Raw genomic sequence first — 12,393 nt, forward strand, 5'->3', positions numbered from 1 at the left:
TATGCATCCAGGGCAGAGAAAAATAAAGCATCACATTCATTTTTGTGTGGGTGTGTGACATTGTGTCCTTCCCTATTAAACAGTGTTGATTCCTTAAAGCTACTCCTTGACTATTTTGGGCATACAAGTCTAGTAGTTACATACTTGCTGCCATCATTGACATATTAAGAGCATGACTGGCCTGCTTTTAGGAAAGGAGACGAACGAGGCAAAAGCTTAGGACGCCAGACCTACAGAACATATCCTGTTTAAAAGTCCAATAAATGAAATCGATATATGCCCGTTCATGAGAGCGTTTTATCTACAGAAAGACTTCTCTCGTTGTTTGAATTTATAACTATTGAGAAGAGAGGGAGAATCATAGTCTGCCCATACAAAGGAAGGACCCTCCTATCTTGAGCAGGTTCACTAATCCTAAGGCACAAGCCATAGCAGCCGACTGAAATTGTTCATAGAAGTCTCCTTGAGGACGGATGCCCCAGGGGAATCTATATACACTTAATGGAAAATACTTAAATATAAGTGCAGAAGCCGGTGACCCCAAAGAGACGGCATGTTCTGATGAAGGTGTTACAACATCAAGTACAATAACACCGAAACACGTCAACGCTTTTTCTGGCTAGAATCCCATAAAGGTCAAGGAGGTAGCGGATATCCATAAACTATAGATACTGCCTACTGTACCAACACCATTAAAGAAAAGACCTGAGGATCTATAAGAGTAGTGGCAAAATATATCAGGGCCACAAGTTGAGGAGGTTTGTGAAAATAATCTATTTGTCTTTTCTCTGTAAAACTGTACTGATGGAATTTTTCTCCTTTGTTTTTTATTCCCATGAATGTGATATTATGTTTTTTATGTATTATGAATTGTTTTTAACTGTTTTTTGATATTTCATTGTACTTATCCAAAGATTTGTACTTTGGTTTTTTAACCTATTTGCTTGCGACAAGAAATTTTATTTCTATAAAATATTAAAAAGATTGTAAACGTTTACTTTTAGTGTGGAACTCCTTATCTAAATATTTCACTTTGTTTAAATATTTCTCCTCTGTACCTTTATAAGGAATGTCTGCATGAGTGGTCAGAACCCATTTAGTGCACACAATAGATTCAGTTTAATGCACACCCAGGGATTTCTCTTTGACTAAGCTGCTTTTAGCCATTCCTGACAGAGTGGCAACCGCTTCTCCCATGATAATGGCCATAACTGATATATGTTGGGCATCCAGCTGTGGTACAGTGGTAGCCCTGGTTTAATATTGAGCACTATTAGCATAACAAAGGCATTCTTGGTGTTATGCTAAGCAAGTATGGCCGATGATTCCAATACTTGGGTATTTGAAGCAGAATTTATCCATGAGAGGCAATTTTACATGGCGCTATTCAATGAAAACAAAAAGCTGATGTTTAGGGACTGTGCATTTTCTAATAATGAAAACTGATTTGATTTTTAAAGGAAAAAATATGCTTTTTCAGAAAAGGTTTTTCTTCTGGAAAATTGAGTTTTGATTGCTGAAAATGGGAAGTGGTTTTGATAGAAAAATATGTGTATTTTCAAAAACGAATATGCTAATGAAGACAAAATATTGCAATTCAAAAACACATTTAACCCTTTCGCTGAGGCGGCTATTCCGCCGCAGCGCTAAAGGGGCGGGGCGGCCGCGCAGCCACCGCATGCTGGTGACAGAACCGCTCCGTCACCAGCTGCGGTTGAGCTGTGCTGGTGACGGAGCGGTTCCGTCATGGCCGGCCCCGCTCATTAAAACTGCCGCGCAGGCCCGAAATCAGCGCCGCGCAGGCGCGGCGGCCGGGCCATGACAGAACCGCTCCGTCATCAGCTCAGCCCAACTGTAGCTGATGACGGAGCGGTTCCGTCATCAGCAGGGGAGGGGTTAAAGTTGTTAGCTGAATGATAATTCAATTTGAGGTGGGGAGACTTATTGCTGTGGTAATACCCTTTGTGGCACACAACAAGTGATGATTTGAATGTTACTTGATTACAAGCTTTTAATGTTGATAAACATTTCCTAGCATTCTGCTGATAACTTCACCTAGAATGTTTGGGTGAATACTACTGATAATCGTGCTTGGGGTGGTCACGTTGTAATGTTAATACATATCATGAGCATTTTACAGTGATAAAATATGCTAGTAGCTCGGCAGGACTTTCCCCTTGAGCATATTTAGCTCTCACTACAGAAAAGGTTGAAGACACCTGCCCTAAATCCTTCCCAGCCAGGATTTGTTTATTAGTGTGCATAATGCCTAAAGTGCCTATTTGTCCAATTTATATTACTAACTCCAGCTGCAGATTATGTTCCAAAATCCTAGTCAAGGAAATTTATAAGGATATAATGATATGTTGATTCCGTTATGGATCTTCTTAAAGTGCATGGAGTAAATACATATAACGTTTTCGGATTGACTATAGTGCATTTTTTTCTGAAGATAAGAGTAAACATTCTAGGAGTTTTTATAAAATTGCAGTAAAAACACACAATAAGGAAACCTTAAAATCTTGTAAAATATACATGAGGCATTTGCCATAGCAGTAAATTTCCCCATAACATTATAGACAACTGATTCATTATAGCTGATTTTGATCATAGATATGTATGAAGATCCTCACTTGTATTTAAACACTCCTGGCCACTTGTATCCAACTCCAGAATGTACCTTGTTCCCAATCTCCTAAACTTTTACTCCTGGTTTCCTCCTCTTTTGTGTGCAAAGACAGCATCAATTATAAAAGATTTAAAATGCTTAAGCTCACTAATATGAATTTCTCTGAAGTGACTTGCAACCGGTTAACTGGGTTCTTTATTAACGATTGCCCTAGTGTGCTGCAAAATCGTTTTATGCGCTTGCAATTTAGTGCTGCCTTCAAACCGTAAGCCACAACTGCATTCCAGTATGTAGACAACGTTATCTGTTTTACATGTAAGATGTTTATTGATCACCTGCATTATGTCACTAAATTACGTCTGATATGTGGTCTTATAAGTACCAAGTTTACAGGCTTAACAAGTTGTACATTTAAAAAAACTTTTCTTGCAGTAAGCCAAGCGTCTGTTTATATGTCCTCTGGGCTACTCTTCACTAGACCATTTCCCATAGAAGCTGTCTTCTAAGCATAGGCTGAAAATTCGTTCCGCTCGCGGAATTTGCGCATTTTCCGCAATTTTGCAATCCGCGAATCTCGCGAAGTCGCGGTAAAATCCGCTAATCAGCGGGGACGAATTTTCAGCCAAGCACTTATAGGGTTACAGCAGCAGGTGCAAAAGTTGAAGCTACATTTTTGTAACCTTTTATAAAAGGGTTACAAAGAAATTAACTTCAACTTGGGCACCTGCTGCTGTAAGCCTGTAAGTACTTCCTGGCGCCTCGTTGCCTACTTGCAACTATTCTCTAACCCTTGAAGCAGGGTCAGAGAATAGTTACAAGTAGGCAAGGAGGCGCCTGTCACGAAAATTAAACCTCAACAGGAAGCACTGACAGATATAAAAACTCGCATTAGGAAAGTTTGAGCTATTGGTCTTGTAAATGATAATTTTTTTAATTTATGTGTTGGTTTTGAAAATAGCTAAATTAATAGCTTTGTCATTTACAATGCCAATAGTTATAACTTTCACAAATGTGACACCTATAGCATTTGTAATGCAACATGTTTTGTATTTACGTGACTTAGATGTATTGATATTACAAATTGCAATGGCTTTTAATTTTTTTAAATAATTAATACTTAAATAAAAGTGATTTTAATTTATAATGGCATTAGCTTAAACTTTTGTAAATAACTTTTGTGAAGATTATGTTCAGTGTATTTTATTGTGACGAAAATCCAAGAACAGAAGTGAAATATTAACATCTTTTTGTGACATTTGTAATAAAGCTTGAAACATTGAGAGAACATATTTGAACCAGTTGTTGTTGAATGGTTGTGCAGATTGATGCTGGGATGGCGCTGAGTGGTGCTGTGGTGGTGCTGAGTGGTGTTGTGGTGATGCTGAGTGGTGCAGTGGTGGTGCTTAGTGATACTGGTATGGTGCTGAGGGATGCTGGGGTGGTGCTGAGTGGTGCTGTGGTGAATCTGAGTGATGCTGTGGTGGTGCTGAGTAATGCTGTGGTGGTGCTGACTGATGCTGTTGTGGCGCTGAGTGGTGCTGTGGTGGTGCTGAGTGATGCTGTGGTGGTGCTGAGTGAAGCTGTGGTGGTGCTGAGTGATGCTGTGGTGGTGCTGAGTGATAATGTGGTGGCGCTGAGTGATGCTGTAGTGGCGCTGAGTGATGCTGTGGTGGTGCTGAGTGGTGCTGTGGTTGTGCTGAGTGATAATGTGGTGGTGCTGAGTGGTGCTGTGGTGGTGCTGAGTGGTGCTGTAGTGGTGCTGAGTGATGCTGTGGTGGTGCTGAGTGATGCTGTGGTGGTGCTGAGTGATGCTGTGGTGGCACTGCGTGGTGCTGTGTTGGTGCTGAGTGATGCTGTGGTGGTGCTGAGGGATGCTGTGGTGGTGCTGAGTGGTGCTGTGGTGGTGCTGAGTGATAATTTGGTGGTGCTGAGTAATAATGTGGTGGTGCTAAGTGATGCTGGGGTAGCGCTGAGTGATAAGGTAGTGATGCAGAGGGCAGAAAGGCACAAAAAGCAGTCTAACAAAGGGCAGAAGGGCAGAAAAACAAGGGAAAAAACGAGTCTAACAGAGAGCAGAAGAGCACAAAAAACCAGTCTAACAGAGGACAGAAGGGCAGAAAAACAAGGGAAAAACGAGTCTAACAGAGGGCAGAAGGGCACAAAAAACAAGTCTAACAGGGGGCAGAAAGGCACAAAACCGAGTCTAACAGAGGACAGAAGAGCACAAAAAACGAGCCTAACAGAGGGCAGAAGGGCACAAAAACAAAGGAATAACAGAGGGCAGAAGGGCACAAAAAACGAGTCTGACAGGGGGCAGAAGGACAGAAAAACAAGGGAAAAATGAATCTAACAGAGGGCAGAAGGGCAGAAAAACAAGGGAAAAACGAGTCTAACAGAGGGTAGAAGGGCACAAAAAACGAGCTTAACAGGGGGCAGAATGAATCCCGCCCTGCGTGTTTGTCCACGAAGATGCCACCTTTTTGTGCAATACCTCTACTCAACTGGAGTACTTGCTACTGTTTAATCAGTAAGCGCTCCCTCGTTGGCTAAATGTATAGGGGCAGATTTACAATAACTGGCGCATCCCCAGGGATGCGCCAGTTATTGTGCGCCGCTTCTCCGCCACCCATGGTGCGCCGCATTTACAATGCGGCGCACCATGTGGCAAAAACAGCACAGATGCGTCACACATCTGTGCTGTAAAAGCAGCGCATTGCTGGAGCTGCATCGCAAGCGCGACGCAGCTCCAGCAATGCTCTGGGGGTCCCTATCTCCCCAATGCTGCATCAAGACTTGCGCCTGTTTCAAGCAGGCGCAGGGTTTTGACGCAGCATTGGCCTAAAAGTGACTGAGTGAAATCTGGTAGATTTCACTCAGCCACTTTTAGGAGGCGTTCCTGCGCAGGAACGCCCTCCCCTGCGCCGGAAAGTTTCCTGATGGCGCAGGGCTTTACAACATGACGCACCTCTCAGATGCGTCACGTTGTTAATACCCAGCACCATGGTGCATCCTTTGTGCTGCCGCTGCGTCACTAAAGTGACGCAACTACGGCGCAAAAGAGGCGCAACTGAGGCGCAAAAGAGGCACAAGCTGCTAGTAAATCTGCCCCATAGTGCTTTTACTACACTGTAGCTGCGTAAAGGGCCAGAAGATGTGTCTCCAGTGACCATGTGTGCCTGTGCCTGTGTTACAGGCACACATGGTCAATGGAGACATATCTTCTGGCCCTTTACGCAGCTGCAGTGTAGTAAAAGCACTATACATTTACCCAATGAGGGAGCACTTACTGGATTAGCCAGTAGAAAGTACTCCAGGGCAAATCGCAAAAAAATCAGCGATTTCGCGGGACAATTCGCAGAGTTTTATTTGCGATTTCATGGGGAAATCCGCGAATTCGCGGAACGCGAATTCGCAAAATTCGCCCATGCTTACTGTCTTCCTGTAGGAGATGAATGGTGTTTTAGGTAACAAATGGCCTATTACTGAGTCATCTAAAACAATAGGCCAGTTGCATTTGATTATGCCCCATAGTCGTCTTTTCTGCTTGGTGTAAGTTAAAATCAATCGTTTTGGTTCAATCGAATGATCATTCTGTATCATCTCATCTCTGCCTCCTTAGTACTTGATGTTGCATTCTAGGAGGTCAGTTCTGGTCCGCAATCAGGGTTTCAATATCATTTCATGTTTATAGCCCCTTGCCAAAAATCTCTCCTTGCTTTCCTGTTGTTTTTGACCAGATCTGCTTCATCACTGCATATCCTCCTTATAATTAACATTTCTCTGTAAGGGATACTCTGTGTAAGATGTACAGGGTGTGAGCTCGTGGCATGTAAAACAGTATTCCCTACAGTTTTCTTGCGATGCATAGATATTTTGATCTTGCTATTTACTATATGAACCTGGACATCTAAAAAAGTTACCTTCTCTGACCTGATGGTGGCAGTATATTTCTAATTAATATTATTTACATTGATTCGTGAGATAAACTCCAACGCACTATGTCCTTTTGTACTCCAGATTATAAATAAGTCATCAATAAACCTGAGCCAGGCTAATACATTTTCCTGGAGTATGTGGCACATTGTTTCATGAGGACCAGCTCCTCCCACCGGCCCATATGAAAAAAAGCAAAGCTGGGAGAGAGGCTGGCCCCCATTGCCACACATCGGACCTGTTGGTAAATCTGTTTTTTAAACATAAATACATTAATTTCAAGACAAAACAAAAGCATGCTAATCAACATCCTGCTATGTTTTGCAAATTTGAAAGGACGATTATTGAGAAGTGTTCCACTGCTCTGATGCCGTCCTTGTGTCTAATGTTCGTATAGAGCGTTGTGACATCGAGAGCAATCAATATGTACCCAGTTTGCCATTGTATATTTTGAATTTTACTTAAAAAGTCACTTCTATCTTGTATATATGATAGGAGACTTTTCACTTGATCCGGTAAGAAGTAGTCTAAATACCTTGACATATTTTCAAGAGGGCTATCACATGTAGCTATGATAGGCCTGCCAATTCGTTTTTACATGTTTTTGCGGACTTTAGGAATAAAATAAATAACCAGCATTGTAGGATGTTCTTTGAAAAAAAAAAATGATATTCCTCCAAACTTAATAGGCCCACACTTGAGCTGTAATAATGCTTCCACCATGTAATCGTCAAGTGGCCACAGGATGATATTACCTCCTCTATCAGAGTTTCTGATGACTACATGCTTTTCCCCTTGGAGTTTCTCCATTAATTGATAATACTTTTATCATGATTTGTAAGTTTCTTCTTTGTCTTGTGAAGACTGATGGTCAGATTTTTGATTTGCGCAGTCACCTGCTAATTAAAAATGTCCAAGGAGTCCTGGGCATAACTGGAATAAATTTGGATTTATCGGGTACCAGGTTTAGCAAATATTCCATATGTTGGTGTATTAGAAATATCAGATCTTATTTAGGTTATTTGTTGTTCACTTGCAACTTCCCCACTAGGTGAGACTACATTATCCTTTTGCAGGTCTTGTAGATCTTGAAGTAGAGCTAGGTCCCCCACTGTTAAGTTTAATATGCCCAGTGATGATGTCTTGGTTGTATTGGTGTCATCCTTTTGTGGAGCCCTTTGGAGTAGTTGATATTTCTTCAACTTCAATTTTCTTATGTATTTATACACGTCCGTTTTTGTTTGTGTTTAATTGAAGTTGCTTTCAGGACAATACCACAATCCTAATGCGAGTAGTTGGTGTTCAGCTGCTTTGAGGTCTACATGTGCTAAATTGATTATGGTGTTAGCGCCAGGATTGATACTGGGGTGTTGTTGACCTTCCACTACTTGCGTTTTCAGTAACACCGCCCACGAGCTGGCTACCTGTTTCCTCTGGTTTGGACTGGATTTCCTTTGTTCCTGTCTTATTTTGTTGTTCCATTTTTTGCGGCCCAGCTGTTTCTTGGTCGTAGGGTCTCTCTTCTGCTTTGCCTTAAATAATGTAGTTCCTCTCCCAAGGATAATTTAATAGACCTCTGACCAGATCTCGTGGCATTAGTTTCAGGTTCTGACTTCCTTTCCAGCACCAAACTAAGATCAGAGGCTGATGTAATATTGGCTTGATGTTGATTATGATCTCTTTCATGTGCCATTTGTGTTTGTTTGCTGGTCCTGGAATTCCTTAGCGAGTCGTATTTTCATGAAAACCTACAGTTCTGTCCGTTTTCATAATCTTCTTTATCTTGTTCGAATTTATAGGATTTTCTTGACCTAATCTTGTCCTCCTCTTTGCACAGTCTCACCATCATCTCTTCGCACAGTTTTTGCATTTGCTGGGTTTATTCTAATGCCTTAATGTAATCATTTAGGGCATTTATTACCATTTGTAATTCCCATCTATCACTCTAAGCATACTTAAGTAGTATTTGTACTAGTTTGTGTGATTACTCCAAATTGCAATCTGCCCATTCTTCCATCATTTGGGGGTTTGGCATTTCGTAGCTGGGGGCTATCATTATTCTCAACCTCCTCAGGGTCCTACCAACGCCAAAATATCTTTGGAGAGGCTTAAACTCCCACCACTTTGACTGTTCCTGCTTAATGGTTTTTTCCAACTTTAAAAATATTTCCTTAGTATTACTGGGGCCCCAACAGTTCCTCCTGTTGCACCTCTGCCCTGTTGCTCTGCACACGTTCAGGAAGGACCTCAAGACCTGGCTCTTTGACTGACCCGGAGCGCCCCCACCCCCTTCCCCCCAGCGCCTTGAGACCCTCACGGATGTGTACACCCCTGATTGATTGATTGATTGAGTTTGATCCACAGGAGAATCTGAAAACATCGCCTCTGCAGCTGCCTCCCGATTGCCCAGCGTGTCGGCAGACATTGTAACTCCATTAATATATGTTTGTTTGATCCAGAGAAGCCTGCAGATGATGAATAAAATCCGCTTTGGGTTCCGTGGAAGCACACCTCCCCGCCAGATGTTAAATGCACAGTTGTTCGCCTATTTGGTTTCCATATATAGATATACGAACTATAATAAAAATACAAATATTGAAGCCAATGGAAATTCAGATGTGAAAACGTTAATGAAAGGACTTGAAAAAAACTGTCGCAGTGAGCTCACCAAATGGTGGGAAATACAATCCCTTGAGAAATACCATGAGGTGGGACGAGTACCCCGAGGGCTGCGGATTATGTTAGTCCCGAGTTTTGAGAATCCTAATCCTCTATTACTGAAAGATTGGGCTGAAAGCTATTTGGAGGCCTCCATGAGACTAGTCTGCATTTTGGTGAAATATGCAAAGATAGACAGACAGAAAAATTTGTATGAAATAACTCGCATCAAAGGAGAGTTGCTTAAGGATGAATTTAAGAAAGACAAAGCATATATTGATAAAATGACCAAAGAGATGAAAGATCGCCTTAAAAAACAGGAAGACAAAATCAAGGTAAGGAAAGCCTATAAGTTTGCAAGAGACGAACAAGATTACCAACTTGGCCAAATATATACTTTTGCTCGAAAATTTGATTATATGCATAAACAACGAGGAGGGGAAAACAACAAACCAGCCCCTGTAGCACGCAGTGTGGAACCCAATGCAAACATGTCAGACACAATAAGCACAGATGGCAGCCTGGTTCCTAGCAACGATTACTCCGAAGATAGCGACCCTGGTGCAAAACGAGGGGATATGGGTCAACTTACCCTAGCAGAGGAAATAGAATACATAAGGATGCAATGGAAATCGAGCCTACGATCCAGGAATCCAAATCCTCAACAAAACAAAGGAGGAATGCAAGAAGAAGGCAGCGCAGGAAGCGCACCCAAGCAAAAAGGAAATCAGCAGCAAAAGAAACGATTTTGGAGGAACAACAAAAAACAATAGATGACAACACCATTATAAACTTAACCAAAATCGATCTAAATCAAGCTGAAAAACAACTACTATCCTTTGGTCTCTCTTACTGCCCAGAGAGTAATTTCAACTACTGCAATACCCGCATCAACATTTTCAAATTCATCAGGAAGATTAAACTCAAAAAATATAACTCCATTAAAACCAGCTTGGAGACAAAGAAAACAACTAACATAGCCAGCTCAACAACACAAAGTGGGCTTTTAGTGAAGGATATTCCACTGATGCGCACAATGCGAGATTTACAAGGAAATGATGAGGAGTCTGCAAGCACTCAGGATATTGCAGAAAGAGAGGGTATTTATGTGGGACAAGCTTCAAATAGTCCATTCAAAGCACCTTCAACGTTTGTGCCCAATATGCCACGAGATGCCATCGACATTTATGCGGATCGTTTAACAGAGGAAGTTAAGCTTTTACAAATAAAAACTGCACAAAGTCATCAACCGCCCAGTGCAAAAATGAAACAATACTCGAATCTCATGCTTAAATTAAAAAGGAACGATGCACTAATTATCAATCAATCTGACAAAGGAGGCAACTTTGTCATATGGGGCAAAAAAGAATATATGGAAGAAGCCTCAAGGCATCTGGACGACAAACTATGTTACACCAGGTTGGATATGAAATCTGTAACTGATATCCAAGGACAATATAGAAATGATTTAAATCAATGGAAACGTGAAGGGTTGTTATCTAGGGATGAACACACATTTTTATGGAAAGAACACCCTACCATACCTAACATCTATTTTATTCCCAAAGTACACAAACAAGAATTTCCTATCCCAGGTAGGCCAATTGTATCATCTATTAATAGCCTATTTGAGAGCACTTCAAAATATATAGACTTCCATCTTCAAGAATTTGTAACAACACTACCTGCCTATTTAAAGGATACAACTGAGTTCCTTTATTTATTGCATCAATGTGTTTGGTCTGACAATGTTTATCACCATGGACATAGCAACGCTCTACACGAGCATAGATCATAAAGATGGCATGAAGGCCACTAAATACTATTTGGGAAAGAGGCCAGTTGAGATGTACAATCACAATTGCATGTTACTGAAAATGCTTGAAAAATGTTTAAACAATAACATCTTCTTATTCAACAACACAGTTTATGAACAACTGAGAGGAGTGGCTATGGGGGCATGTTTTCCCCCAGCTACGCTGGGCTCCACGTAAGCTGGTGGGAGGAACATGTCCTCAGGGTACTATTTGCAGACATCTGGTCCACAAACCTTTTAAAATATTGGAGGTACATAGACGATGTATTCATCTTATGGCAAGGCATGATGCAAGCAGCAATTGATTTTGTTGATAAAATAAACAACAATCAGCTTAATTTAAAATTCGCAGCTCATATGAGCAGAACTGAAACTGATTTCCTTGATGTGCATGTATCAGTACAAAATAACCAAATCATTACTAGTCTTTTTGGAAAGAGCACATCAGGCAATTCCATCCTGCATGCGAGCAGTTTCCACCCTTGCCACACCATTGCCAGTATCCCCTACGGGGAATTTCTGAGAATACATCGAACTTGCAGTAGATCCTCACACAGAGACCATCAACAACTGGAAGCCAAACATAGACTCATAGCTAGAGGATACAATCCTACTAAATTGGACATAGCTATGAAGAAAGCTACCTCGCTAAATCGTCTAGAGCTTCTTGACCCCAATAGAAACATGGTAGAAAACACAATGTCAGGCCCAGAAGTGGAACCTATAAGACTCATTACAGGGTACAGTCGTCAGGCAAAGCAAATTGCCAGAATAGTAAAACAGGAATGGCCCATAATCTTAACAGATCAAATACTTAAGGAGATTATGCCCATGACCCCTACTATTACATAGATGCGCTTTCTCTATGCGCAATGAATTAGTCAGCAGCAGCCCAGAAACCAAGAAATCCGCGAACTGGATGTCCCCTCGAAAGGGATTCTTTAAATGCAGTTCATGTAGGGTCTGTAAGTTTGGGGTTAACACCACTACTTACAACACCCCTTTTGAGAAAACTCCAATCACTCTCAGGGCCCATTTCACACGCCGCACTGAATATGCGGTATATGTGTTAAAATGTAGCTGTAACCTGGCGTACGTGGGCAGTACTAAACATCAAGCCCACGTTCGTATCCTCCAACACATTAGAGCTATTGTGAACTCAGATCAATCATACCCAGTAGCGCAACATTTCGCAACCTCACATAACAAAAATCTATGACATCTATCCTATTTTGTGATAGACGGAATTACACAGTCAAAAAGAGGGGGCGACATGGACAAAAAACTTAGGCAACTAGAGTCCAAGTATATTATTAAAATTAATAGCAAAACACCGGGAGGACGCAACATGGGGGAA

Source organism: Lissotriton vulgaris, chromosome 11 (genome assembly GCF_964263255.1).
Source record: "Lissotriton vulgaris chromosome 11, aLisVul1.2, whole genome shotgun sequence".
Taxonomy (NCBI): domain Eukaryota; kingdom Metazoa; phylum Chordata; class Amphibia; order Caudata; family Salamandridae; genus Lissotriton; species Lissotriton vulgaris.